Source organism: Podarcis filfolensis (genome assembly GCF_964270895.1).
Source record: "Podarcis filfolensis genome assembly, chromosome: 8".
In the NCBI taxonomy this organism is placed as follows: Eukaryota; Metazoa; Chordata; class Lepidosauria; order Squamata; family Lacertidae; genus Podarcis; species Podarcis filfolensis.
In genome coordinates, this window is record NC_139611.1 from 70,102,921 (window position 1) to 70,109,368 (window position 6,448).

Here is a 6,448-nt window from a genome sequence, read left to right on the forward strand (position 1 = left end):
CGCTATCCACAAGTCGGCATACACCTTTGAGATTGGTCTTTCACTTTCCGGAATGTTTGTGTACGTAATAAGGTTCCGACATTCTCCATCAAAAGCATCCTTGTGTTTTATTCCTTTTCCTAATTTCAGTTTCTGTGTTAATTTCCCCATGAGAGCTACTTTATCTGCCATGCTCTCTTGTACCAAGATGTTAGGATGGCTCCTTTGAAGTCCTTCCAAAACATGGTGATGATCATTATTACATCCTGCTACTAGCGGAAATCCAATTAGGACTTTGTGCTTCTGGTCCTGGTTTTACTTCAGAAACAAATTCAATAAAGCCAGCACTGGGGTTCCGCTGCCGTATTTCATTTTTAAAGGAGGGAACTCCTCACAAAGAATCATACAGAGTGCTCAAATTAAGCCCAATCAAAAATACAAAAAAAAAACTTTCTGCCCTGTCATGACACCCACATCAACTCCATGAGGAGGCCGATGATTCATAACACTCTGCCTAATGGTAGGGCTGGCCCTGAGCCCAGTACTGATTTGCAAAGTTGTCTTCCAATTCTGTGTTACAAGCAAGCTGTCCCCTCAGAGAATGTACAAGTATATATTGAAAAGGCTCTGGAAGTGATCCACTGGACACAGCATGAAAGGGTAAGTCAACATGCAGTTGCCTAATCCTGGAATACACCCAGGACGCTCATCACAGCAAACAGCTTCCGTCTCTGCAGAAGAATAACTGCAATAGCAATAAAAGTGACACCACCAAAGTTATTCTGTGTGTCATCCTGACACTTAAGCCCATGGTCCTCCTGCATGCAACCATCACCACTGATGTGATGGACAGGCATAGCAATTCCAGGCATGAAAATTCAATAGAGTCCAGTTAGGTATTGACTCCAGTCTTCTCAAGGCTACCAGGTCTGGCTCCAGCTTGAGTGGATCTTGATCAAAGTGTCCTCTATTGGGCTTGTTTCTCCTTGCAAACTTACCATGCCTGCCCACCTCAGCAGTGTTGCCTTGTCTGGATCTAGTGCCATCTTGGAGTTACGGACTGCACTCCCTGCTGAAATATGGGAGGTCCCCTCTGTATTGACATTCCACCAGCTTCTGAAGACATTCTTCCCTTGGGGCTGCTGGCCCACAACAGAGCATAATGTGGATTTGCATTGGCCTGTTTACTGTTAATATAGAGGCATCCCCATGATGGTCTCCCCTATCCCACCACTGTCCTGTGCCCTTTCCTCTTTAAATGTGGAATTTTTTTATCCCTGGAAGAGTTTGTGTCAAGTAGAAGTCTACCAATGGCAATCCAGCGCTCTTGGCTTCCACTTCCTGTGGTGGGTACATATTGCTGTTCTGGGGGCCAGCAGAGATCAGCTCTCAGTGCAATCCTCTTGAGAGAGTGTTGACGTAAGGAGCAGTGAGTGGATCAAGGCTCAGCTGCAGTTTCTTTGATGAAGTCCTTGAAATCTGAAGATGATGGTAATGTGATCTTAGGTTGGGGAAATAGTGACAGAATTACATCCAACAGACCCTTGGGTTTAGGGGCGCCGCAGTAAATGGGGTCACCTGGGGTCTGCGCTGAGATCGAATCCCTCTTCCATTCTTCATCTTTCTTGGCGCTTATGGCCTCATTCCTCAAGTATGGAGAGTTTGCCCCAGGAGCCCATGACATCAAGTCTCCTCAGACCCGGTCTAACATTCTAGCCTTGCTGTGGCCCTCCTAGGTGACATCATGCTGGGTCATAAGGAAAGGGTTAAATGAGTGTGAAGTGATAGGCAAGTGGGAACCCAAGGGGAGGAGTTAGAGTGAGAGTTAGTGTTGTTAAGGAGTCAGTCAGGTGTTAGAGAAGAGAGAGGGAGGATAAGTCTGTGGGTTGGGATAGTCTGATGTGAGAGAGTGAGAGAATCTGTTAAGAGGAGTCAGACAGTTGGGATAATCAGTTAGAAGTTATTAGGAAGGTATAGGCCGGTAAAGAAACTAAAATTAAGAAACTTACAAGAAAAATTATCTGAAACCATAAATTTGTTAATGCTTATAAAATAAACTTGTTTATTTGGTTTAATGTTAACAACTGTCTGGATTCTGTGTGTACCCGAGAGAAATGGGTTGGTGGCAGCGGAGAAGCAATCACAGTGGTGGCACAGGGATCAATAGACAGTCAAACGTCCGGGGACCCTGTGTGATCACCACACTTGCTCTTATACCTCACACTCAACTGCTGTTACCACAGTTTGATGAATCAGGGATTAATCTAAATTAAATGATGGATTTTCATAAACATTGCTGGTGGTCCACACCCTTCCGGTTAATGTGAAAAATGCTTGTAAAGTGACAACATAAATAGGAGTATTTCCACACTTTCTGGTCAAATTGTACATTTTCCAAGCAATGCTGGATAACACGTGCAAATGGTCTGCAACATTCGCTGTTGATGCTAACAGTTGGTGGGCATTCTTAAAAGGTCAGTATTTGGAGAGATAAATCAGTTTAATGTGCTGGGATAGTATTCTGTTTTGATGGTTGTGTATGGAGATCTAATGCATTCCCCCCCCCACTTTTTGGCATTATTTTTTATTGTTTTGCAACCAAAAGAGCTGTGTACATTCCCCATGCCTCTGTTTGCAGGAACTATCCCTTGTGTTTATGCATATTAAACAGTAAACTCAATCTGACAGCTTCACAATCCAGGGATTACAAGCACCATCTTGTGATTATTTGAATATAATGACTCCTAGTTTCTTTAGGGTGGAGATGGAGAACCTGCAGCCCCTCCCCCAGTTGATTCTGGACTCCAGTGTCCATCATTCCTGACCATTGACTTTGGGCTGATGGGAGTTGGCATCCAGGAACATCTGCATGAGCAATGCTCAGGAATAATGGAAATAATCATAAAAAAATATCTAGAGGGCCACAGGCTAGACCTTACCCTTGGTCTAGCAAATATCTTGCTGCAGGTCTGCAGAGCCCCAGCCAGGGACTATCAGGGTAGGATGGGACAAGGGGAGGGCAGGAAGGCCATTTGGCCTGGGGCTTCAAGCTCAAGGTAAAGGTAAAGGGACCCCTGACCATTAGGTCCAGTCGTGACTGACTCTGGGGTTGCGGCGCTCATCTCACTTTATTGGCCAAGGGAGCCAGTGTACATCTTACGGGTCATGTGGCCAGCATGACTAAGCCGCTTCTGGCGAACCAGAGCAGCGCACGGAAACGCCGTTTACCTTCCCGCCGGAGCAGTACCTATTTATCTAATTGCACTTTGAGGTGCTTTTGAACTGCTAGGTTGGCAGGAGCAGGGACTGAGCAACAGCAGCTCACCCCGTTGCGGGGATTCGAACCGCCGACCTTCTGATCGGCAAGTCCTAGGCTCTGTGGTTTAACCCACCCGCGTCCCACTTCAAGCTCAAAGGGGGCTTCAAATTTACATACACGTTAATTTTTTTTGGCATTGATAACGTTCACTGCGTGTTTTTATGCACATTGGACCAAAATCTCTCACACAGCTTAATTTAAGCAAATAAGATTTGTGATTTGGCTGATTGGCATCCGTCTGTCTTGGGAGACATTGGAAGAGTGTGCCTTTGAGGGTGAAGTCAAACCTTTGGAGAGTTACAGAGGCTCAGTTGTGGCTGTAGATGTCAGGCGTCAGGGAATCCAATCCACACACCCCACCCCGGTAGGCAGCCAGAAATAGAAAGACAAGGGAAGCTCTTACCAAGGTCTTTTATTCAATATTCACAGAGAGAGGCTTAGAAATGCCACCTCTTGGAGTAATAGCATTGCTCCAAGTAAACTCCACCCCACTTCTCTCCTCAACCGTCAACAGCACCACCCACCTTACGGTGGCTGCTTAGGGCCATTTGACTACGAGCCCTTTGCCACCCTACTTTCAATGCTTGCCAGGTTCTGGGAGAAGGGGGGGTCTGGAATGCTTCCTGGTGATGTCAGCCAGCTCTGCTTCCTCCCCCTTCCTTTCCCATGACTTCCCAACTCTGCTCGTCATCTACCTCTGAGCCGTGACCTTCCTCAAGCCACTGTTGTAAATCTACAGTACCATCTTCCTCTTCTCTGGAAGGTTTAGGGGGAGGGGGAGGTGGTATCCACCATTCCTCCTCTGTCCAGTCCAACATCGAGACCGATATGGGAGAGACATGTTTTGTTGCAGCTAGGGCAGATGAAGACATCTGGTTGTGCTGATGCAGATGTACCACAGTTTTTCTTCTCCTCCCAGTGATCATTCCTTCTCTGGTCACTGCTGTGCACACAAACCCGGACTGTCTTGTCTCCAGGCGCTGTGGTCATCTACAAAGGAGCCCCACATGGCGGGGTTAATGTTGCCACCCTAGTAAGCGGCTAGGGAGAATGGGCAGCAGTCTTCACTTGCCTTGCCGTTCTTCTGGACAGTGATGGAGACTGAAACAGAGAAGGCCACTGGACGGAGAGCATTTGACAAAGAGAGACGCCCAACCACTTGGGTGGAGGGCCCCCCCGGATGTAAAGCCAGCAACACTCCACTATGAACTCCTTGGAACAAGAGCAGCACAGAAATAAAAGCAAAATGCAATATTGAGATCTGCCCCCACCCCTTCCTCAATTACGATGAGGGAGATTGTACTGGTTCGAGCCTTTTTGTGCTTAAGGCTTCTTCAGGCAGATTCATACCATAAACTTAAAGCACACGACTTCCCCCAATGAATTACAGGAATTGTAGTTTGTGAACACTTCTGGAAATTGTAGCTCTCTGAGTAGGAAACTCCATTTCCCAGCATCCTTTGGAGGAAAGTCATGTGCTTTAAATGTGAGTTGAGGAACTACCCTTCTTAGTTTCACATGGATGCTTCTTCTCCAGGCATTTGTGCTAATGTGTGGATTGCAGAAGTTCAGCAGGAGAGGGAAGGGTGGTTGCTTTTGCGGTGTTGCAACAAGAGCTCTCACACGTGCTCTGAAATCACCACAGTTGCTCAAGCTCTAGGGAGTTTCCCAAGACATTTGTAGCAAGCTGGCGCATAAAAGTGTGCTGCTTTTTAAAGCTGGGATTTATCAGAATGTTGCTGCTCGTACAACTCAATGAGATGTCATTAACGTAGCATCAAAGCAGCACTGTGAATTGGGGCAGGGGGTTACAGAAGCCCCCTCCCCCATCTCACACACAACACTTCAGCAAACCTAAATGGAGATAAGTCTGCTTTCGTTCCTTACTGCATTAAGGACACTAGCAGCCAGTTTGTGTAGACAAAGCAAGGAAGCTGGATAATTATTTTTAAAGCAGAAGTTTCTGAACTACAATTCCTATCGTCCCTGATAGGATGTGGTCCAAAGGAAAGGAAGAGTTGTGAGCATGTACTGTGTGAAGACAAACTTTCTTTTGTCTGTTCTGAATCTTCCAACATTCAGCTTCATTTGTTGTCCCCGAGTTCTACTGTAATGAGAAAGGGAGAAAATCTTTTCTTTATCCACTTTCTCCGTGCCACACATCATTTTATATGGTTCCATGTCTCCTCTTCTCTGAACTAAAAAGCTCCAATTTTCTTATTTTTTCCTCATAGAGGAAGCTAAACTAGAGGAACCTAAGCTGTGTACAGATGACCGACTCCCTGGAGGGGGGGTGGCATGTACTGTATGTGTGCCTCTGCTTCTTCGCATGTTTGCTTATCAGGCATGGCCAAACTTGGCCCTCCAGCTGTTTTGGGACTACAATTCCCATCATCCCTGACCACTGGTCCTGTTAGCTAGGGATGATGGGAGTTGTAGTCCTAAAACAGCTGGAGGGCCAAGTTTGGCCATGTCTGGCTTATATGAAAGACTGAATCCCAGAATCAGAATAGGAGTGTCAGCTGAAGGTGATGTTAGATCTTGGAGGCTTGCTAAAGCTGCACCCTGCGGAATACCTTCTTTGGAAATGTGCCCCATTTGTATAGTCTGACCTAAAATGCCTTAGGGTGTTTCCACTGAAGACTTCCTGTAGCAACATTCATGTTCAAAACTCATGCCTGCACTCATGCACTCAGGCACGAAGTAAGAGGAAAGATTTCTGATGAAAGTGCTTGACTATACAGCCATGAAGACTGATATGCATGGCTGACAGCATGTAAACGGCTAGTTGGGTATTACCTGATGACTAAAACCCCTCACTAACAGCCCAGTAACAAGAAGTGGTTTGCATGCTACAATCTTAGAATTTATTTCTTCAGAAATCACAAAAGCTTGCTGAATGGATGCACTCAGGACAGCTGCACTCTAGTATGCTTGTGAGCAGCTGAGCCACAACCCCAAATGTGTTAGATCTACTTATGTGCTACAACTATTTATAGATGTCCTCTAGCGTGCGATTGTTGTTCTGGGGCGGAGCTGGAACTGCTGCCAACTGTCTGGTGTGTGAAACTTCCTCAGAAACCAGGGTTGAGGCCGCACTTGGCTGTGTTATATCTGAAAGGCACCGTCAGGCACTGCTAGTGTAGCACG